The sequence below is a fragment of the Camellia sinensis genome, chromosome 6 (assembly GCF_055761805.1).
Source record: "Camellia sinensis isolate YWXY chromosome 6, ASM5576180v1, whole genome shotgun sequence".
NCBI lineage: Eukaryota > Viridiplantae > Streptophyta > Magnoliopsida > Ericales > Theaceae > Camellia > Camellia sinensis.
The window spans coordinates 53,634,844-53,659,790 of record NC_138966.1 but is presented as its reverse complement, the minus strand read 5'-3'; positions in this window follow the sequence as shown (position 1 = coordinate 53,659,790).

Sequence of the window (24,947 nt, the reverse complement as noted above, 5' to 3'; positions counted from 1 at the left end):
AGGAGAATCCGTATAGGTGTGCGAGTGTTCGAACCGTAATGCGCAAGAAATGGTATGTAAACCCCGTATTTACATATCTGCCACTGTGCAGGAGAATCCGTATAGGTGTTCGGGTGTTCGAACCGTAATGCGCAAGAAATGGTATGTAAACCCCGTATTTACATATCTGCCACTGTGCAGGACAATCCGTACAGGTGTTCGAGTGTTCGAACCGTAATGCGCAAGAATTGGTATGGAAACCCCGTATTTACGTATCTGCCACTGTGCCGGAGAATCCGTATAGGTGTTCGAGTGTTCGAACCGTAATGCGCAAGAAATGGTATGTAATCCCCGTATTTACATATCTGCCACTGTGCAGGAGAATCCGTATAGGTGTTTGAGTGTTCGAACCGTAATGCGCAAGAAATGGTATGTAAACCCCGTATTTACATATCTGCCACTGTGCAGGAGAATCCGTATAGGTGTTCGGGTGTTCGAACCGTAATGTGCAAGAATTGGTATGGAAACCCTGTATTTACATATCTGCCACTGTGCAGGAGAATCCGTATAGGTGTTCGGGTGTTCGAACCGTAATGCGCAAGAATTGGTATGGAAACCCCGTATTTACATATCTGCCACTGTGCAGGAGAATCCGTATAGGTGTTCGAGTGTTCTTACCGTAATGCGCAAGAAATGGAATGTAAACCCCGTATTTACATATCTGCCACTGTGCAGAAGAATCCGTATAGGTGTTCGGGTGTTCGAACCGTAATGCGCAAGAATTGGTACGGAAACCCCGTATTTACATATCTGCCACTGTGCAGGAGAATCCGTATAGGTGTTCGAGTGTTCGAACCGTAATGCGCAAGAAATGGTATGTAAACCCCGTATTTACATATCTGCCACTGTGCAGGAGAATCCGTATAGGTGTTCGGGTGTTCGAACCGTAATGCGCAAGAATTGGTATGGAAACCCCGTATTTACATATCTGCCACTGTACAGGAGAATCCGTATAGGTGTTCGAGTGTTCGAACCGTAATGCGCAAGAAATGGTATGTAAACCCCGTATTTACATATCTGCCATTGTGCAGGAGAATCCGTATAGGTGTTCGGGTGTTCGAACCGTAATGCGCAAGAAATGGTATGTAAACCCCGTATTTACATATCTGCCACTGTGCAGGAGAATCCGTATAGGTGTGCGAGTGTTCGAACCGTAATGCGCAAGAAATGGTATGTAAACCCCGTATTTACATATCTGCCATTGTGCAGGAGAATCCGTATAGGTGTTCGGGTGTTCGAACCGTAATGCGCAAGAATTGGTATGGAAACCCCGTATTTACATATCTGCCACTGTGTAGGAGAATCCGTATAGGTGTTCGAGTGTTCGAACCGTAATGCGCAAGAAATGGTATGTAAACCCCGTATTTACATATCTGCCACTGTGTAGGAGAATCCGTATAGGTGTTCGGGTGTTCGAACCGTAATGCGCAAGAATTGGTACGGAAACCCCGTATTTACATATCTGCCACTGTGCAGGAGAATCCGTATAGGTGTTCGGGTGTTCGAACCGTAATGCGCAAGAAATGGTATGTAAACCCCGTATTTACATATCTGCCACTGTGCAGGAGAATCCGTATAGGTGTTCGGGTGTTCGAACCGTAATGCGCAAGAATTGGTATGGAAACCCCGAATTTACATATCCGCTACTGTGCAGGAGAATCCGTATAGGTGTTCGAGTGTTCGAACCGTAATGTGCAAGAATTGGTATGGAAACCCTGTATTTACATATCTGCCACTGTGCAGGAGAATCCGTATAGGTGTTCGAGTGTTCGAACCGTAATGCGCAAGAAATGGTATGTAAACCCCGTATTTACATATCTGCCACTGTGCAGGAGAATCCGTATAGGTGTGCGAGTGTTCGAACCGTAATGCGCAAGAAATGGTATGTAAACCCCGTATTTATATATCTGCCACTGTGCAGGAGAATCCGTATAGGTGTTCGGGTGTTCGAACCGTAATGCGCAAGAATTGGTATGGAAACCCCGTATTTACATATCTGCCACTGTGCAGGAGAATCCGTATAGTTGTTCGAGTGTTCGAACCGTAATGCGCAAGAAATGGTATGTAAACCCCGTATTTACATATCTGCCACTGTGCAGGAGAATCCGTATAGGTGTTCGGGTGTTCGAACCGTAATGCGCAAGAATTGGTACGGAAACCCCGTATTTACATATCTGCCACTGTGCAGGAGAATCTGTATTGGTGTTCGAGTGTTCGAACCGTAATGCGCAAGAAATGGTATGTAAACCCCGTATTTACATATCTGCCACTGTGCAGGAGAATCCGTATAGGTGTTCGGGTGTTCGAACCGTAATGCGCAAGAAATGGTATGTAAACCCCGTATTTACATATCTGCCACTGTGCAGGACAATCCGTACAGGTGTTCGAGTGTTCAAACCGTAATGCGCAAGAATTGGTATGGAAACCCCGTATTTACATATCTGCCACTGTGCAGGAGAATCCGTATAGGTGTTCGCGTGTTCGAACCGTAATGCGCAAGAAATGGTATGTAATCCCCGTATTTACATATCTGCCACTGTGCAGGAGAATCCGTATAGGTGTTCGGGTGTTCGAACCGTAATGCGCAAGAATTGGTACGAAAACCCCGTATTTACATATCTACCACTGTGCAGGAGAATCCGTATAGGTGTTCGAGTGTTCGAACCGTAATGCGCAAGAAATGGTATGTAAACCCCGTATTTACATATCTGCCACTATGCAGGAGAATCCGTATAGGTGTTCGGGTGTTCGAACCGTAATGCGCAAGAAATGGTATGTAAACCCCGTATTTACATATCTGCCACTGTGCAGGAGAATCCGTATAGGTGTGCGAGTGTTCGAACCGTAATGCGCAAGAAATGGTATGTAAACCCCGTATTTACATATCTGCCCCTGTGCAGGAGAATCCGTATAGGTGTTCGGGTGTTCGAACCGTAATGCGCAAGAAATGGTATGTAAACCCCGTATTTACATATCTGCCACTGTGCAGGACAATCCGTACAGGTGTTCGAGTGTTCGAACCGTAATGCGCAAGAATTGGTATGGAAACCCCGTATTTACGTATCTGCCACTGTGCCGGAGAATCCGTATAGGTGTTCGAGTGTTCGAACCGTAATGCGCAAGAAATGGTATGTAATCCCCGTATTTACATATCTGCCACTGTGCAGGAGAATCCGTATAGGTGTTTGAGTGTTCGAACCGTAATGCCCAAGAAATGGTATGTAAACCCCGTATTTACATATCTGCCACTGTGCAGGAGAATCCGTATAGGTGTTCGGGTGTTCGAACCGTAATGTGCAAGAATTGGTATGGAAACCCTGTATTTACATATCTGCCACTGTGCAGGAGAATCCGTATAGGTGTTCGGGTGTTCGAACCGTAATGCGCAAGAATTGGTATGGAAACCCCGTATTTACATATCTGCCACTGTGCAGGAGAATCCGTATAGGTGTTCGAGTGTTCTTACCGTAATGCGCAAGAAATGGAATGTAAACCCCGTATTTACATATCTGCCACTGTGCAGAAGAATCCGTATAGGTGTTCGGGTGTTCGAACCGTAATGCGCAAGAATTGGTACGGAAACCCCGTATTTACATATCTGCCACTGTGCAGGAGAATCCGTATAGGTGTTCGAGTGTTCGAACCGTAATGCGCAAGAAATGGTATGTAAACCCCGTATTTACATATCTGCCACTGTGCAGGAGAATCCGTATAGGTGTTCGGGTGTTCGAACCGTAATGCGCAAGAATTGGTATGGAAACCCCGTATTTACATATCTGCCACTGTACAGGAGAATCCGTATAGGTGTTCGAGTGTTCGAACCGTAATGCGCAAGAAATGGTATGTAAACCCCGTATTTACATATCTGCCATTGTGCAGGAGAATCCGTATAGGTGTTCGGGTGTTCGAACCGTAATGCGCAAGAAATGGTATGTAAACCCCGTATTTACATATCTGCCACTGTGCAGGAGAATCCGTATAGGTGTGCGAGTGTTCGAACCGTAATGCGCAAGAAATGGTATGTAAACCCCGTATTTACATATCTGCCATTGTGCAGGAGAATCCGTATAGGTGTTCGGGTGTTCGAACCGTAATGCGCAAGAATTGGTATGGAAACCCCGTATTTACATATCTGCCACTGTGTAGGAGAATCCGTATAGGTGTTCGAGTGTTCGAACCGTAATGCGCAAGAAATGGTATGTAAACCCCGTATTTACATATCTGCCACTGTGTAGGAGAATCCGTATAGGTGTTCGGGTGTTCGAACCGTAATGCGCAAGAATTGGTACGGAAACCCCGTATTTACATATCTGCCACTGTGCAGGAGAATCCGTATAGGTGTTCGGGTGTTCGAACCGTAATGCGCAAGAAATGGTATGTAAACCCCGTATTTACATATCTGCCACTGTGCAGGAGAATCCGTATAGGTGTTCGGGTGTTCGAACCGTAATGCGCAAGAATTGGTATGGAAACCCCGAATTTACATATCCGCTACTGTGCAGGAGAATCCGTATAGGTGTTCGAGTGTTCGAACCGTAATGTGCAAGAATTGGTATGGAAACCCTGTATTTACATATCTGCCACTGTGCAGGAGAATCCGTATAGGTGTTCGAGTGTTCGAACCGTAATGCGCAAGAAATGGTATGTAAACCCCGTATTTACATATCTGCCACTGTGCAGGAGAATCCGTATAGGTGTGCGAGTGTTCGAACCGTAATGCGCAAGAAATGGTATGTAAACCCCGTATTTATATATCTGCCACTGTGCAGGAGAATCCGTATAGGTGTTCGGGTGTTCGAACCGTAATGCGCAAGAATTGGTATGGAAACCCCGTATTTACATATCTGCCACTGTGCAGGAGAATCCGTATAGTTGTTCGAGTGTTCGAACCGTAATGCGCAAGAAATGGTATGTAAACCCCGTATTTACATATCTGCCACTGTGCAGGAGAATCCGTATAGGTGTTCGGGTGTTCGAACCGTAATGCGCAAGAATTGGTACGGAAACCCCGTATTTACATATCTGCCACTGTGCAGGAGAATCTGTATTGGTGTTCGAGTGTTCGAACCGTAATGCGCAAGAAATGGTATGTAAACCCCGTATTTACATATCTGCCACTGTGCAGGAGAATCCGTATAGGTGTTCGGGTGTTCGAACCGTAATGCGCAAGAAATGGTATGTAAACCCCGTATTTACATATCTGCCACTGTGCAGGACAATCCGTACAGGTGTTCGAGTGTTCAAACCGTAATGCGCAAGAATTGGTATGGAAACCCCGTATTTACATATCTGCCACTGTGCAGGAGAATCCGTATAGGTGTTCGCGTGTTCGAACCGTAATGCGCAAGAAATGGTATGTAATCCCCGTATTTACATATCTGCCACTGTGCAGGAGAATCCGTATAGGTGTTCGGGTGTTCGAACCGTAATGCGCAAGAATTGGTACGAAAACCCCGTATTTACATATCTACCACTGTGCAGGAGAATCCGTATAGGTGTTCGAGTGTTCGAACCGTAATGCGCAAGAAATGGTATGTAAACCCCGTATTTACATATCTGCCACTATGCAGGAGAATCCGTATAGGTGTTCGGGTGTTCGAACCGTAATGCGCAAGAAATGGTATGTAAACCCCGTATTTACATATCTGCCACTGTGCAGGAGAATCCGTATAGGTGTGCGAGTGTTCGAACCGTAATGCGCAAGAAATGGTATGTAAACCCCGTATTTACATATCTGCCACTGTGCAGGAGAATCCGTATAGGTGTTCGGGTGTTCGAACCGTAATGCGCAAGAAATGGTATGTAAACCCCGTATTTACATATCTGCCACTGTGCAGGACAATCCGTACAGGTGTTCGAGTGTTCGAACCGTAATGCGCAAGAATTGGTATGGAAACCCCGTATTTACGTATCTGCCACTGTGCCGGAGAATCCGTATAGGTGTTCGAGTGTTCGAACCGTAATGCGCAAGAAATGGTATGTAATCCCCGTATTTACATATCTGCCACTGTGCAGGAGAATCCGTATAGGTGTTTGAGTGTTCGAACCGTAATGCCCAAGAAATGGTATGTAAACCCCGTATTTACATATCTGCCACTGTGCAGGAGAATCCGTATAGGTGTTCGGGTGTTCGAACCGTAATGTGCAAGAATTGGTATGGAAACCCTGTATTTACATATCTGCCACTGTGCAGGAGAATCCGTATAGGTGTTCGGGTGTTCGAACCGTAATGCGCAAGAATTGGTATGGAAACCCCGTATTTACATATCTGCCACTGTGCAGGAGAATCCGTATAGGTGTTCGAGTGTTCTTACCGTAATGCGCAAGAAATGGAATGTAAACCCCGTATTTACATATCTGCCACTGTGCAGAAGAATCCGTATAGGTGTTCGGGTGTTCGAACCGTAATGCGCAAGAATTGGTACGGAAACCCCGTATTTACATATCTGCCACTGTGCAGGAGAATCCGTATAGGTGTTCGAGTGTTCGAACCGTAATGCGCAAGAAATGGTATGTAAACCCCGTATTTACATATCTGCCACTGTGCAGGAGAATCCGTATAGGTGTTCGGGTGTTCGAACCGTAATGCGCAAGAATTGGTATGGAAACCCCGTATTTACATATCTGCCACTGTACAGGAGAATCCGTATAGGTGTTCGAGTGTTCGAACCGTAATGCGCAAGAAATGGTATGTAAACCCCGTATTTACATATCTGCCATTGTGCAGGAGAATCCGTATAGGTGTTCGGGTGTTCGAACCGTAATGCGCAAGAAATGGTATGTAAACCCCGTATTTACATATCTGCCACTGTGCAGGAGAATCCGTATAGGTGTGCGAGTGTTCGAACCGTAATGCGCAAGAAATGGTATGTAAACCCCGTATTTACATATCTGCCATTGTGCAGGAGAATCCGTATAGGTGTTCGGGTGTTCGAACCGTAATGCGCAAGAATTGGTATGGAAACCCCGTATTTACATATCTGCCACTGTGTAGGAGAATCCGTATAGGTGTTCGAGTGTTCGAACCGTAATGCGCAAGAAATGGTATGTAAACCCCGTATTTACATATCTGCCACTGTGTAGGAGAATCCGTATAGGTGTTCGGGTGTTCGAACCGTAATGCGCAAGAATTGGTACGGAAACCCCGTATTTACATATCTGCCACTGTGCAGGAGAATCCGTATAGGTGTTCGGGTGTTCGAACCGTAATGCGCAAGAAATGGTATGTAAACCCCGTATTTACATATCTACCACTGTGCAGGAGAATCCGTATAGGTGTTCGGTTGTTCGAACCGTAATGCGCAAGAAATGGTATGTAAACCCCGTATTTACATATCTGCCACTGTGCAGGACAATCCGTACAGGTGTTCGAGTGTTCGAACCGTAATTTGTAAGAATTGGTATGGAAACCCCGTATTTACATATCTGCCACTGTGCAGGAGAATCCGTATAGGTGTTCGATTGTTCGAACCGTAATGCGCAAGAAATGGTATGTAATCCCCGTATTTACATATCTGCCACTGTACAGGAGAATCCGTATAGGTGTTTGAGTGTTCGAACCGTAATGCTCAAGAAATGGTATATAAACCCCGTATTTACATATCTGCCACTGTACAGGAGAATCCGTATAGGTGTTCGGGTGTTCGAACCGTAATGCGCAAGAATTGGTATGGAAACCCTGTATTTACATATCTGCCACTGTGCAGGAGAATCCGTATAGGTGTTCGGGTGTTCGAACCGTAATGCGCAAGAATTGGTATGGAAACCCCGTATTTACATATCTGCCACTGTGCAGGAGAATCCGTATAGGTGTTCGAGTGTTCTTACCGTAATGCGCAAGAAATGGTATGTAAACCCCGTATTTACATATCTGCCACTGTGCAGAAGAATCCGTATAGGTGTTCGGGTGTTCGAACCGTAATGCGCAAGAATTGGTACGGAAACCCCGTATTTACATATCTGCCACTGTGCAGGAGAATCCGTATAGGTGTTCGAGTGTTCGAACCGTAATGCGCAAGAAATGGTATGTAAACCCCGTATTTACATATCTGCCACTGTGCAGGAGAATCCGTATAGGTGTTCGGGTGTTCGAACCGTAATGCGCAAGAATTGGTATGGAAACCCCGAATTTACATATCCGCTACTGTGCAGGAGAATCCGTATAGGTGTTCGAGTGTTCGAACCGTAATGCGCAAGAATTGGTATGGAAACCCTGTATTTACATATCTGCCACTGTGCAGGAGAATCCGTATAGGTGTTCGAGTGTTCGAACCGTAATGCGCAAGAAATGGTATGTAAACCCCGTATTTACATATCTGCCACTGTGCAGGAGAATCCGTATAGGTGTTCGAGTGTTCGAACCGTAATGCGCAAGAAATGGTATGTAATCCCCGTATTTACATATCTGCCACTGTGCAGGAGAATCCGTATAGGTGTTCGAGTGTTCGAACCGTAATGCGCAAGAATTGGTACGAAAACCCCGTATTTACATATCTACCACTGTGCAGGAGAATCCGTATAGGTGTTCGAGTGTTCGAACCGTAATGCGCAAGAAATGGTATGTAAACCCCGTATTTACATATCTGCCACTATGCAGGAGAATCCGTATAGGTGTTCGGGTGTTCGAACCGTAATGCGCAAGAAATGATATGTAAACCCCGTATTTACATATCTGCCACTGTGCAGGAGAATCCGTATAGGTGTTCGGGTGTTCGAACCGTAATGCGCAAGAAATGGTATGTAAACCCCGTATTTACATATCTGCCACTGTGCAGGACAATCCGTACAGGTGTTCGAGTGTTCGAACCGTAATGCGCAAGAATTGGTATGGAAACCCCGTATTTACGTATCTGCCACTGTGCCGGAGAATCCGTATAGGTGTTCGAGTGTTCGAACCGTAATGCGCAAGAAATGGTATGTAATCCCCGTATTTACATATCTGCCACTGTGCAGGAGAATCCGTATAGGTGTTTGAGTGTTCGAACCGTAATGCGCAAGAAATGGTATGTAAACCCCGTATTTACATATCTGCCACTGTGCAGGAGAATCCGTATAGGTGTTCGGGTGTTCGAACCGTAATGCGCAAGAATTGGTACGAAAACCCCGTATTTACATATCTACCACTGTGCAGGAGAATCCGTATAGGTGTTCGAGTGTTCGAACCGTAATGCGCAAGAAATGGTATGTAAACCCCGTATTTACATATCTGCCACTATGCAGGAGAATCCGTATAGGTGTTCGGGTGTTCGAACCGTAATGCGCAAGAAATGGTATGTAAACCCCGTATTTACATATCTGCCACCGTGCAGGAGAATCCGTATAGGTGTGCGAGTGTTCGAACCGTAATGCGCAAGAAATGGTATGTAAACCCCGTATTTACATATCTGCCACTGTGCAGGAGAATCCGTATAGGTGTTCGGGTGTTCGAACCGTAATGCGCAAGAAATGGTATGTAAACCCCGTATTTACATATCTGCCACTGTGCAGGACAATCCGTACAGGTGTTCGAGTGTTCGAACCGTAATGCGCAAGAATTGGTATGGAAACCCCGTATTTACGTATCTGCCACTGTGCCGGAGAATCCGTATAGGTGTTCGAGTGTTCGAACCGTAATGCGCAAGAAATGGTATGTAATCCCCGTATTTACATATCTGCCACTGTGCAGGAGAATCCGTATAGGTGTTTGAGTGTTCGAACCGTAATGCGCAAGAAATGGTATGTAAACCCCGTATTTACATATCTGCCACTGTGCAGGAGAATCCGTATAGGTGTTCGGGTGTTCGAACCGTAATGTGCAAGAATTGGTATGGAAACCCTGTATTTACATATCTGCCACTGTGCAGGAGAATCCGTACAGGTGTTCGGGTGTTCGAACCGTAATGCGCAAGAATTGGTATGGAAACCCCGTATTTACATATCTGCCACTGTGCAGGAGAATCCGTATAGGTGTTGCGTGTTCGAACCGTAATGCGCAAGAAATGGTATGTAATCCCCGTATTTACATATCTGCCACTGTGCAGGAGAATCCGTATAGGTGTTCGGGTGTTCGAACCGTAATGCGCAAGAATTGGTACGAAAACCCCGTATTTACATATCTACCACTGTGCAGGAGAATCCGTATAGGTGTTCGAGTGTTCGAACCGTAATGCGCAAGAAATGGTATGTAAACCCCGTATTTACATATCTGCCACTATGCAGGAGAATCCGTATAGGTGTTCGGGTGTTCGAACCGTAATGCGCAAGAAATGGTATGTAAACCCCGTATTTACATATCTGCCACTGTGCAGGAGAATCCGTATAGGTGTGCGAGTGTTCGAACCGTAATGCGCAAGAAATGGTATGTAAACCCCGTATTTACATATCTGCCACTGTGCAGGAGAATCCGTATAGGTGTTCGGGTGTTCGAACCGTAATGCGCAAGAAATGGTATGTAAACCCCGTATTTACATATCTGCCACTGTGCAGGACAATCCGTACAGGTGTTCGAGTGTTCGAACCGTAATGCGCAAGAATTGGTATGGAAACCCCGTATTTACGTATCTGCCACTGTGCCGGAGAATCCGTATAGGTGTTCGAGTGTTCGAACCGTAATGCGCAAGAAATGGTATGTAATCCCCGTATTTACATATCTGCCACTGTGCAGGAGAATCCGTATAGGTGTTTGAGTGTTCGAACCGTAATGCGCAAGAAATGGTATGTAAACCCCGTATTTACATATCTGCCACTGTGCAGGAGAATCCGTATAGGTGTTCGGGTGTTCGAACCGTAATGTGCAAGAATTGGTATGGAAACCCTGTATTTACATATCTGCCACTGTGCAGGAGAATCCGTATAGGTGTTCGGGTGTTCGAACCGTAATGCGCAAGAATTGGTATGGAAACCCCGTATTTACATATCTGCCACTGTGCAGGAGAATCCGTATAGGTGTTCGAGTGTTCTTACCGTAATGCGCAAGAAATGGAATGTAAACCCCGTATTTACATATCTGCCACTGTGCAGAAGAATCCGTATAGGTGTTCGGGTGTTCGAACCGTAATGCGCAAGAATTGGTACGGAAACCCCGTATTTACATATCTGCCACTGTGCAGGAGAATCCGTATAGGTGTTCGAGTGTTCGAACCGTAATGCGCAAGAAATGGTATGTAAACCCCGTATTTACATATCTGCCACTGTGCAGGAGAATCCGTATAGGTGTTCGGGTGTTCGAACCGTAATGCGCAAGAATTGGTATGGAAACCCCGTATTTACATATCTGCCACTGTACAGGAGAATCCGTATAGGTGTTCGAGTGTTCGAACCGTAATGCGCAAGAAATGGTATGTAAACCCCGTATTTACATATCTGCCATTGTGCAGGAGAATCCGTATAGGTGTTCGGGTGTTCGAACCGTAATGCGCAAGAAATGGTATGTAAACCCCGTATTTACATATCTGCCACTGTGCAGGAGAATCCGTATAGGTGTGCGAGTGTTCGAACCGTAATGCGCAAGAAATGGTATGTAAACCCCGTATTTACATATCTGCCATTGTGCAGGAGAATCCGTATAGGTGTTCGGGTGTTCGAACCGTAATGCGCAAGAATTGGTATGGAAACCCCGTATTTACATATCTGCCACTGTGTAGGAGAATCCGTATAGGTGTTCGAGTGTTCGAACCGTAATGCGCAAGAAATGGTATGTAAACCCCGTATTTACATATCTGCCACTGTGTAGGAGAATCCGTATAGGTGTTCGGGTGTTCGAACCGTAATGCGCAAGAATTGGTACGGAAACCCCGTATTTACATATCTGCCACTGTGCAGGAGAATCCGTATAGGTGTTCGGGTGTTCGAACCGTAATGCGCAAGAAATGGTATGTAAACCCCGTATTTACATATCTGCCACTGTGCAGGAGAATCCGTATAGGTGTTCGGGTGTTCGAACCGTAATGCGCAAGAAATGGTATGTAAACCCCGTATTTACATATCTGCCACTGTGCAGGACAATCCGTACAGGTGTTCGAGTGTTCGAACCGTAATGCGTAAGAATTGGTATGGAAACCCCGTATTTACATATCTGCCACTGTGCAGGAGAATCCGTATAGGTGTTCGATTGTTCGAACCGTAATGCGCAAGAAATGGTATGTAATCCCCGTATTTACATATCTGCCACTGTGCAGGAGAATCCGTATAGGTGTTTGAGTGTTCGAACCGTAATGCTCAAGAAATGGTATATAAACCCCGTATTTACATATCTGCCACTGTACAGGAGAATCCGTATAGGTGTTCGGGTGTTCGAACCGTAATGCGCAAGAATTGGTATGGAAACCCTGTATTTACATATCTGCCACTGTGCAGGAGAATCCGTATAGGTGTTCGGGTGTTCGAACCGTAATGCGCAAGAATTGGTATGGAAACCCCGTATTTACATATCTGCCACTGTGCAGGAGAATCCGTATAGGTGTTCGAGTGTTCTTACCGTAATGCGCAAGAAATGGTATGTAAACCCCGTATTTACATATCTGCCACTGTGCAGAAGAATCCGTATAGGTGTTCGGGTGTTCGAACCGTAATGCGCAAGAATTGGTACGGAAACCCCGTATTTACATATCTGCCACTGTGCAGGAGAATCCGTATAGGTGTTCGAGTGTTCGAACCGTAATGCGCAAGAAATGGTATGTAAACCCCGTATTTACATATCTGCCACTGTGCAGGAGAATCCGTATAGGTGTTCGGGTGTTCGAACCGTAATGCGCAAGAATTGGTATGGAAACCCCGTATTTACATATCTGCCACTGTACAGGAGAATCCGTATAGGTGTTCGAGTGTTCGAACCGTAATGCGCAAGAAATGGTATGTAAACCCCGTATTTACATATCTGCCATTGTGCAGGAGAATCCGTATAGGTGTTCGGGTGTTCGAACCGTAATGCGCAAGAAATGGTATGTAAACCCCGTATTTACATATCTGCCACTGTGCAGGAGAATCCGTATAGGTGTGCGAGTGTTCGAACCGTAATGCGCAAGAAATGGTATGTAAACCCCGTATTTACATATCTGCCATTGTGCAGGAGAATCCGTATAGGTGTTCGGGTGTTCGAACCGTAATGCGCAAGAATTGGTATGGAAACCCCGTATTTACATATCTGCCACTGTGTAGGAGAATCCGTATAGGTGTTCGAGTGTTCGAACCGTAATGCGCAAGAAATGGTATGTAAACCCCGTATTTACATATCTGCCACTGTGTAGGAGAATCCGTATAGGTGTTCGGGTGTTCGAACCGTAATGCGCAAGAATTGGTACGGAAACCCCGTATTTACATATCTGCCACTGTGCAGGAGAATCCGTATAGGTGTTCGGGTGTTCGAACCGTAATGCGCAAGAAATGGTATGTAAACCCCGTATTTACATATCTGCCACTGTGCAGGAGAATCCGTATAGGTGTTCGGGTGTTCGAACCGTAATGCGCAAGAAATGGTATGTAAACCCCGTATTTACATATCTGCCACTGTGTAGGAGAATCCGTATAGGTGTTCGGGTGTTCGAACCGTAATGCGCAAGAATTGGTACGGAAACCCCGTATTTACATATCTGCCACTGTGCAGGAGAATCCGTATAGGTGTTCGGGTGTTCGAACCGTAATGCGCAAGAAATGGTATGTAAACCCCGTATTTACATATCTGCCACTGTGCAGGAGAATCCGTATAGGTGTTCGGGTGTTCGAACCGTAATGCGCAAGAAATGGTATGTAAACCCCGTATTTACATATCTGCCACTGTGCAGGACAATCCGTACAGGTGTTCGAGTGTTCGAACCGTAATGCGTAAGAATTGGTATGGAAACCCCGTATTTACATATCTGCCACTGTGCAGGAGAATCCGTATAGGTGTTCGATTGTTCGAACCGTAATGCGCAAGAAATGGTATGTAATCCCCGTATTTACATATCTGCCACTGTGCAGGAGAATCCGTATAGGTGTTTGAGTGTTCGAACCGTAATGCTCAAGAAATGGTATATAAACCCCGTATTTACATATCTGCCACTGTACAGGAGAATCCGTATAGGTGTTCGGGTGTTCGAACCGTAATGCGCAAGAATTGGTATGGAAACCCTGTATTTACATATCTGCCACTGTGCAGGAGAATCCGTATAGGTGTTCGGGTGTTCGAACCGTAATGCGCAAGAATTGGTATGGAAACCCCGTATTTACATATCTGCCACTGTGCAGGAGAATCCGTATAGGTGTTCGAGTGTTCTTACCGTAATGCGCAAGAAATGGTATGTAAACCCCGTATTTACATATCTGCCACTGTGCAGAAGAATCCGTATAGGTGTTCGGGTGTTCGAACCGTAATGCGCAAGAATTGGTACGGAAACCCCGTATTTACATATCTGCCACTGTGCAGGAGAATCCGTATAGGTGTTCGAGTGTTCGAACCGTAATGCGCAAGAAATGGTATGTAAACCCCGTATTTACATATCTGCCACTGTGCAGGAGAATCCGTATAGGTGTTCGGGTGTTCGAACCGTAATGCGCAAGAATTGGTATGGAAACCCCGAATTTACATATCCGCTACTGTGCAGGAGAATCCGTATAGGTGTTCGAGTGTTCGAACCGTAATGCGCAAGAATTGGTATGGAAACCCTGTATTTACATATCTGCCACTGTGCAGGAGAATCCGTATTGGTGTTCGAGTGTTCGAACCGTAATGCGCAAGAAATGGTATGTAAACCCCGTATTTACATATCTGCCACTGTGCAGGAGAATCCGTATAGGTGTTCGAGTGTTCGAACCGTAATGCGCAAGAAATGGTATGTAAACCCCGTATTTATATATCTGCCACTGTGCAGGAGAATCCGTATAGGTGTTCGGGTGTTCGAACCGTAATGCGCAAGAATTGGTATGGAAACCCCGTATTTACATATCTGCCACTGTGCAGGAGAATCCGTATAGTTGTTCGAGTGTTCGAACCGTAATGCGCAAGAAATGGTATGTAAACCCCGTATTTACATATCTGCCACTGTGCAGGAGAATCCGTATAGGTGTTCGGGTGTTCGAACCGTAATGCGCAAGAAATGGTATGTAAACCCCGTATTTACATATCTGCCACTGTGCAGGACAATCCGTACAGGTGTTCGAGTGTTCGAACCGTAATGCGTAAGAATTGGTATGGAAACCCCGTATTTACATATCTGCCACTGTGCAGGAGAATCCGTATAGGTGTTCGATTGTTCGAACCGTAATGCGCAAGAAATGGTATGTAATCCCCGTATTTACATATCTGCCACTGTGCAGGAGAATCCGTATAGGTGTTTGAGTGTTCGAACCGTAATGCTCAAGAAATGGTATATAAACCCCGTATTTACATATCTGCCACTGTACAGGAGAATCCGTATAGGTGTTCGGTTGTTCGAACCGTAATGCGCAAGAATTGGTATGGAAACCCTGTATTTACATATCTGCCACTGTGCAGGAGAATCCGTATAGGTGTTCGGGTGTTCGAACCGTAATGCGCAAGAATTGGTATGGAAACCCCGTATTTACATATCTGCCACTGTGCAGGAGAATCCGTATAGGTGTTCGAGTGTTCTTACCGTAATGCGCAAGAAATGGTATGTAAACCCCGTATTTACATATCTGCCACTGTGCAGAAGAATCCGTATAGGTGTTCGGGTGTTCGAACCGTAATGCGCAAGAATTGGTACGGAAACCCCGTATTTACATATCTGCCACTGTGCAGGAGAATCCGTATAGGTGTTCGAGTGTTCGAACCGTAATGCGCAAGAAATGGTATGTAAACCCCGTATTTACATATCTGCCACTGTGCAGGAGAATCCGTATAGGTGTTCGGGTGTTCGAACCGTAATGCGCAAGAATTGGTATGGAAACCCCGAATTTACATATCCGCTACTGTGCAGGAGAATCCGTATAGGTGTTCGAGTGTTCGAACCGTAATGCGCAAGAATTGGTATGGAAACCCTGTATTTACATATCTGCCACTGTGCAGGAGAATCCGTATTGGTGTTCGAGTGTTCGAACCGTAATGCGCAAGAAATGGTATGTAAACCCCGTATTTACATATCTGCCACTGTGCAGGAGAATCCGTATAGGTGTTCGAGTGTTCGAACCGTAATGCGCAAGAAATGGTATGTAAACCCCGTATTTATATATCTGCCACTGTGCAGGAGAATCCGTATAGGTGTTCGGGTGTTCGAACCGTAATGCGCAAGAATTGGTATGGAAACCCCGTATTTACATATCTGCCACTGTGCAGGAGAATCCGTATAGTTGTTCGAGTGTTCGAACCGTAATGCGCAAGAAATGGTATGTAAACCCCGTATTTACATATCTGCCACTGTGCAGGAGAATCCGTATAGGTGTTCGGGTGTTCGAACCGTAATGCGCAAGAATTGGTACGGAAAGCCCGTATTTACATATCTGCCACTGTGCAGGAGAATCTGTATTGGTGTTCGATTGTTCGAACCGTAATGCGCAAGAAATGGTATGTAAACCCCGTATTTACATATCTGCCACTGTGCAGGAGAATCCGTATAGGTGTTCGGGTGTTCGAACCGTAATGCGCAAGAAATGGTATGTAAACCCCGCATTTACATATCTGCCACTGTGCAGGACAATCCGTACAGGTGTTCGAGTGTTCAAACCGTAATGCGCAAGAATTGGTATGGAAACCCCGTATTTACATATCTGCCACTGTGCAGGAGAATCCGTATAGGTGTTCGCGTGTTCGAACCGTAATGCGCAAGAAATGGTATGTAATCCCCGTATTTACATATCTGCCACTGTGCAGGAGAATCCGTATAGGTGTTTGAGTGTTCGAACCGTAATGCGCAAGAAATGGTATGTAAACCCCGTATTTACATATCTGCCACTGTGCAGGAGAATCCGTATAGGTGTTCGGGTGTTCGAACCGTAATGCGCAAGAAATGGTATGTAAACCCCGTATTTACATATCTGCCACTGTGCAGGACTATCCGTACAGGTGTTCGAGTGTTCGAACCGTAATGCGCAAGAATTGGTATGGAAACCCCGTATTTACATATCTGCCACTGTGTAGGAGAATCCGTATAGGTGTTCGAGTGTTCGAACCGTAATGCGCAAGAAATGGTATGTAATCCCCGTATTTACATATCTGCCACTGTGCAGGAGAATCGGTATAGGTGTTTGAGTGTTCGAACCGTAATGCGCAAGAAATGGTATGTAAACCCCGTATTTACATATCTGCCACTGTGCAGGAGAATCCGTATAGGTGTTCGGGTGTTCGAACCGTAATGCGCAAGAATTGGTATGGAAACCCTGTATTTACATATTTGCCACTGTGCAGGAGAATCCGTATAGGTATTCGGGTGTTCGAACCGTAATGCGCAAGAATTGGTATGGAAACCCCGTATTTACATATCTGCCACTGTGCAGGAGAATCCGTATAGGTGTTCGAGTGTTCTTACCGTAATGCGCAAGAAATGGTATGTAAACCCCGTATTTACATATCTGCCACTGTGCAGAAGAATCCGTATAGGTGTTCGGGTGTTCGAACCGTAATGCGCAAGAATTGGTACGGAAACCCCGTATTTACATATCTGCCACTGTGCAGGAGAATCCGTATAGGTGTTCGAGTGTTCGAACCGTAATGCGCAAGAAATGGTATGTAAACCCCGTATTTACATATCTGCCACTGTGCAGGAGAATCCGTATAGGTGTTCGGGTGTTCGAACCGTAATGCGCAAGAATTGGTATGGAAACCCCGAATTTACATATCCGCGACTGTGTAGGAGAATCCGTATAGGTGTTCGAGTGTTCGAACCGTAATGCGCAAGAATTGGTATGGAAACCCCGTATTTACATATCTGCCACTGTGCAGGAGAATCCGTATAGGTGTTCGAGTGTTCGAACCGTAATGCGCAAGAAATGGTATGTAAACCCCGTATTTACATATCTGCCACTGTGCAGGAGAATCCGTATAGGTGTTCGGGTGTTCGAACCGTAATGCGCAAGAATTGGTACGGAAACCCCGTATTTACATATCTTCCACTGTGCAGGAGAATCCGTATAGGTGTTCGAGTGTTCGAACCGTAATGCGCAAGAAATGGTATGTAAACCCCGTATTTACATATCTGCCACTGTGCTGGAGAATCCGTATAGGTGTTCGGGTGTTCGAACCGTAATGCGCAAGAAATGGTATGTAAACCCCGTATTTACATATCTGCCACTGTGCAGGACAATCCGTACAGGTGTTCGAGTGTTCGAACCGTAATGCGCAAGAATTGGTATGGAAACCCCGTATTTACATATCTGCCACTGTCCCGGAGAATCCGTATAGGTGTTCGAGTGTTCGAACCGTAATGCGCAAGAAATGGTATGTAATCCCCGTATTTACATATCTGCCACTATGCAGGAGAATCCGTATAGGTGTTCGAGTGTTCGAACCGTAATGCGCAAGAAATGGTATGTAAACCCCGTATTTATATATCTGCCACTGTGCAGGAGAATCCGTATAGGTGTTCGGGTGTTCGAACCGTAATGCGCAAGAATTGGTATGGAAACCCCGTATTTACATATCTGCCACTGTGCAGGAGAATCCGTATAGTTGTTCGAGTGTTCGAACCGTAATGCGCAAGAAATGGTATGTAAACCCCGTATTTACATATCTGCCACTGTGCAGGAGAATCCGTATAGGTGTTCGGGTGTTCGAACCGTAATGCGCAAGAATTGGTACGGAAAGCCCGTATTTACATATCTGCCACTGTGCAGGAGAATCTGTATTGGTGTTCGATTGTTCGAACCGTAATGCGCAAGAAATGGTATGTAAACCCCGTATTTACATATCTGCCACTGTGCAGGAGAATCCGTATAGGTGTTCGGGTGTTCGAACCGTAATGCGCAAGAAATGGTATGTAAACCCCGCATTTACATATCTGCCACTGTGCAGGACAATCCGTACAGGTGTTCGAGTGTTCAAACCGTAATGCGCAAGAATTGGTATGGAAACCCCGTATTTACATATCTGCCACTGTGCAGGAGAATCCGTATAGGTGTTCGCGTGTTCGAACCGTAATGCGCAAGAAATGGTATGTAATCCCCGTATTTACATATCTGCCACTGTGCAGGAGAATCCGTATAGGTGTTTGAGTGTTCGAACCGTAATGCGCAAGAAATGGTATGTAAACCCCGTATTTACATATCTGCCACTGTGCAGGAGAATCCGTATAGGTGTTCGGGTGTTCGAACCGTAATGCGCAAGAAATGGTATGTAAACCCCGTATTTACATATCTGCCACTGTGCAGGACTATCCGTACAGGTGTTCGAGTGTTCGAACCGTAATGCGCAAGAATTGGTATGGAAACCCCGTATTTACATATCTGCCACTGTGTAGGAGAATCCGTATAGGTGTTCGAGTGTTCGAACCGTAATGCGCAAGAAATGGTATGTAATCCCCGTATTTACATATCTGCCACTGTGCAGGAGAATCGGTATAGGTGTTTGAGTGTTCGAACCGTAATGCGCAAGAAATGGTATGTAAACCCCGTATTTACATATCTGCCACTGTGCAGGAGAATCCGTATAGGTGTTCGGGTGTTCGAACCGTAATGCGCAAGAATTGGTATGGAAACCCTGTATTTACATATCTGCCACTGTGCAGGAGAATCCGTATAGGTATTCGGGTGTTCGAACCGTAATGCGCAAGAATTGGTATGGAAACCCCGTATTTACATATCTGCCACTGTGCAGGAGAATCCGTATAGGTGTTCGAGTGTTCTTACCGTAATGCGCAAGAAATGGTATGTAAACCCCGTATTTACATATCTGCCACTGTGCAGAAGAATCCGTATAGGTGTTCGGGTGTTCGAACCGTAATGCGCAAGAATTGGTACGGAAACCCCGTATTTACATATCTGCCACTGTGCAGGAGAATCCGTATAGGTGTTCGAGTGTTCGAACCGTAATGCGCAAGAAATGGTATGTAAACCCCGTATTTACATATCTGCCACTGTGCAGGAGAATCCGTATAGGTGTTCGGGTGTTCGAACCGTAATGCGCAAGAATTGGTATGGAAACCCCGAATTTACATATCCGCGACTGTGTAGGAGAATCCGTATAGGTGTTCGAGTGTTCGAACCGTAATGCGCAAGAATTGGTATGGAAACCCCGTATTTACATATCTGCCACTGTGCAGGAGAATCCGTATAGGTGTTCGAGTGTTCGAACCGTAATGCGCAAGAAATGGTATGTAAACCCCGTATTTACATATCTGCCACTGTGCAGGAGAATCCGTATAGGTGTTCGGGTGTTCGAACCGTAATGCGCAAGAATTGGTACGGAAACCCCGTATTTACATATCTTCCACTGTGCAGGAGAATCCGTATAGGTGTTCGAGTGTTCGAACCGTAATGCGCAAGAAATGGTATGTAAACCCCGTATTTACATATCTGCCACTGTGCTGGAGAATCCGTATAGGTGTTCGGGTGTTCGAACCGTAATGCGCAAGAAATGGGATGTAAACCCCGTATTTACATATCTGCCACTGTGCAGGACAATCCGTACAGGTGTTCGAGTGTTCTAACCGTAATGCGCAAGAATTGGTATGGAAACCCCGTATTTACATATCTGCCACTGTCCCGGAGAATCCGTATAGGTGTTCGAGTGTTCGAACCGTAATGCGCAAGAAATGGTATGTAATCCCCGTATTTACATATCTGCCACTGTGCAGGAGAATCCGTATAGGTGTTTGAGTGTTCGAACCGTAATGCGCAAGAAATGGTATGTAAACCCCGTATTTACATATCTGCCACTGTGCAGGAGAATCCGTATAGGTGTTCGGGTGTTCGAACCGTAATGTGCAAGAATTGGTATGGAAACCCTGTATTTACATATCTGCCACTGTGCAGGAGAATCCGTATAGGTGTTCGGGTGTTCGAACCGTAATGCGCAAGAATTGGTATGGAAACCCCGTATTTACATATCTGCCACTGTGCAGGAGAATCCGTATAGGTGTTCGAGTGTTCTTACCGTAATGCGCAAGAAATGGTATGTAAACCCCGTATTTACATATCTGCCACTGTGCAGAAGAATCCGTATAGGTGTTCGGGTGTTCGAACCGTAATGCGCAAGAATTGGTATGGAAACCCCGTATTTACATATCTGCCACTCTGCAGGAGAATCCGTATAGGTGTTCGAGTGTTCGAACCGTAATGCGCAAGAAATGGTATGTAAACCCCGTATTTACATATCTGCCACTGTGCAGGAGAATCCGTATAGGTGTTCGGGTGTTCGAACCGTAATGCGCAAGAATTGGTATGGAAACCCCGTATTTACATATCTGCCACTGTGCAGGAGAATCCGTATAGGTGTTCGAGTGTTCGAACCGTAATGCGCAAGAAATGGTATGTAAACCCCGTATTTACATATCTGCCACTGTGCAGGAGAATCCGTATAGGTGTTCGGGTGTTCGAACCGTAATGCGCAAGAATTGGTACGAAAACCCCGTATTTACATATCTACCACTGTGCAGGAGAATCCGTATAGGTGTTCGAGTGTTCGAACCGTAATGCGCAAGAAATGGTATGTAAACCCCGTATTTACATATCTGCCACTGTGCAGGAGAATCCGTATAGGTGTGCGAGTGTTCGAACCGTAATGCGCAAGAAATGGTATGTAAACCCCGTATTTATATATCTGCCACTGTGCAGGAGAATCCGTATAGGTGTTCGGGTGTTCGAACCGTAATGCGCAAGAATTGGTATGGAAACCCCGTATTTACATATCTGCCACTGTGCAGGAGAATCCGTATAGGTGTTCGAGTGTTCTTACCGTAATGCGCAAGAAATGGTATGTAAACCCTGTATTTACATATCTGCCACTGTGCAGAAGAATCCGTATAGGTGTTCGGGTGTTCGAACCGTAATGCGCAAGAATTGGTACGGAAACCCCGTATTTACATATCTGCCACTGTGCAGGAGAATCCGTATAGGTGTTCGAGTGTTCGAACCGTAATGCGCAAGAAATGGTATGTAAACCCCGTATTTACAAATCTGCCACTGTGCAGGAGAATCCGTATAGGTGTTCGGGTGTTCGAACCGTAATGCGCAAGAATTGGTATGGAAACCCCGAATTTACATATCCGCTACTGTGCAGGAGAATCCGTATAGGTGTTCGAGTGTTCGAACCGTAATGCGCAAGAATTGGTATGGAAACCCCGTATTTACATATCTGCCACTGTGCAGGAGAATCCGTATAGGTGTTCGAGTGTTCGAACCGTAATGCGCAAGAAATGGTATGTAAACCCCGTATTTACATATCTGCCACTGTGCAGGAGAATCCGTATAGGTGTTCGGGTGTTCGAACCGTAATGCGCAAGAATTGGTACGGAAACCCCGTATTTACATATCTGCCACTGTGCAGGAGAATCCGTATTGGTGTTCGAGTGTTCGAACCGTAATGCGCAAGAAATGGTATGTAAACCCCGTATTTACATATCTGCCACTGTGCTGGAGAATCCGTATAGGTGTTCGGGTGTTCGAACCGTAATGCGCAAGAAATGGTATGTAAACCCCGTATTTACATATCTGCCACTGTGCAGGACAATCCGTACAGGTGTTCGAGTGTTCGAACCGTAATGCGCAAGAATTGGTATGGAAACCCCGTATTTACAAATCTGCCACTGTGCCGGAGAATCCGTATAGGTGTTCGAGTGTTCGAACCGTAATGCGCAAGAAATGGTATGTAATCCCCGTATTTACATATCTGCCACTGTGCAGGAGAATCCGTATAGGTGTTTGAGTGTTCGAACCGTAATGCGCAAGAAATGGTATGTAAACCCCGTATTTACATATCTGCCACTGTGCAGGAGAATCCGTATAGGTGTTCGGGTGTTCGAACCGTAATGTGCAAGAATTGGTATGGAAACCCTGTATTTACATATCTGCCACTGTGCAGGAGAATCCGTATAGGTGTTCGGGTGTTCGAACCGTAATGCGCAAGAATTGGTATGGAAACCCCGTATTTACATATCTGCCACTGTGCAGGAGAATCTGTATAGGTGTTCGAGTGTTCTTACCGTAATGCGCAAGAAATGGTATGTAAACCCCGTATTTACATATCTGCCACTGTGCAGAAGAATCCGTATAGGTGTTCGGGTGTTCGAACCGTAATGCGCAAGAATTGGTACGGAAACCCCGTATTTACATATCTGCCACTCTGCAGGAGAATCCGTATAGGTGTTCGAGTGTTCGAACCGTAATGCGCAAGAAATGGTATGTAAACCCCGTATTTACATATCTGCCACTGTGCAGGAGAATCCGTATAGGTGTTCGGGTGTTCGAACCGTAATGCGCAAGAATTGGTATGGAAACCCCGTATTTACATATCTGCCACTTTGCAGGAGAATCCGTATAGGTGTTCGAGTGTTCGAACCGTAATGCGCAAGAAATGGTATGTAAACCCCGTATTTACATATCTGCCACTGTGCAGGAGAATCCGTATAGGTGTTCGGGTGTTCGAACCGTAATGCGCAAGAATTGGTACGAAAACCCCGTATTTACATATCTACCACTGTGCAGGAGAATCCGTATAGGTGTTCGAGTGTTCGAACCGTAATGCGCAAGAAATGGTATGTAAACCCCGTATTTACATATCTGCCACTGTGCAGGAGAATCCGTATAGGTGTGCAAGTGTTCGAACCGTAATGCGCAAGAAATGGTATGTAAACCCCGTATTTATATATCTGCCACTGTGCAGGAGAATCCGTATAGGTGTTCGGGTGTTCGAACCGTAATGCGCAAGAATTGGTATGGAAACCCCGTATTTACAAATCTGCCACTGTGCAGGAGAATCCGTATAGGTGTTCGAGTGTTCGAACCGTAATGCGCAAGAAATGGTATGTAAACCCCGTATTTACATATCTGCCACTGTGCAGGAGAATCCGTATAGGTGTTCGGGTGTTCGAACCGTAATGCGCAAGAATTGGTACGGAAACCCCGTATTTACATATCTGCCACTGTACAGGAGAATCCGTATAGGTGTTCGAGTGTTCGAACCGTAATGCGCAAGAAATGGTATGTAAACCCCGTATTTACATATCTGCCACTGTGCAGGAGAATCCGTATAGGTGTTCGGGTGTTCGAACCGTAATGCGCAAGAAATGGTATGTAAACCCCGTATTTACATATCTGCCACTGTGCAGGACAATCCGTACAGGTGTTCGAGTGTTCGAACCGTAATGCGCAAGAATTGGTATGGAAACCCCGTATTTACATATCTGCCACTGTGCAGGAGAATCCGTATAGGTGTTCGAGTGTTCGAACCGTAATGCGCAAGAAATGGTATGTAATCCCCGTATTTACATATCTGCCACTGTGCAGGAGAATCCGTATAGGTGTTTGAGTGTTCGAACCGTAATGCGCAAGAAATGGTATGTAAACCCCGTATTTACATATCTGCCACTCTACAGGAGAATCCGTATAGGTGTTCGGGTGTTCGAACCGTAATGCGCAAGAATTGGTATGGAAACCCTGTATTTACATATCTGCCACTGTGCAGGAGAATCCGTATAGGTGTTCGGGTGTTCGAACCGTAATGCGCAAGAATTGGTATGGAAACCCCGTATTTACATATCTGCCACTGTGCAGGAGAATCCGTATAGGTGTTCGAGTGTTCTTACCGTAATGCGCAAGAAATGGTATGTAAACCCCGTATTTACATATCTGCCACTGTGCAGCAGAATCCGTATATGTGTTCGGGTGTTCGAACCGTAATGCGCAAGAATTGGTACGGAAACCCCGTATTTACATATCTGCCACTGTGCAGGAGAATCCGTATAGGTGTTCGAGTGTTCGAACCGTAATGCGCAAGAAATGGTATGTAAACCCCGTATTTACATATCTGCCACTGTGCAGGAGAATCCGTATAGGTGTTCGGGTGT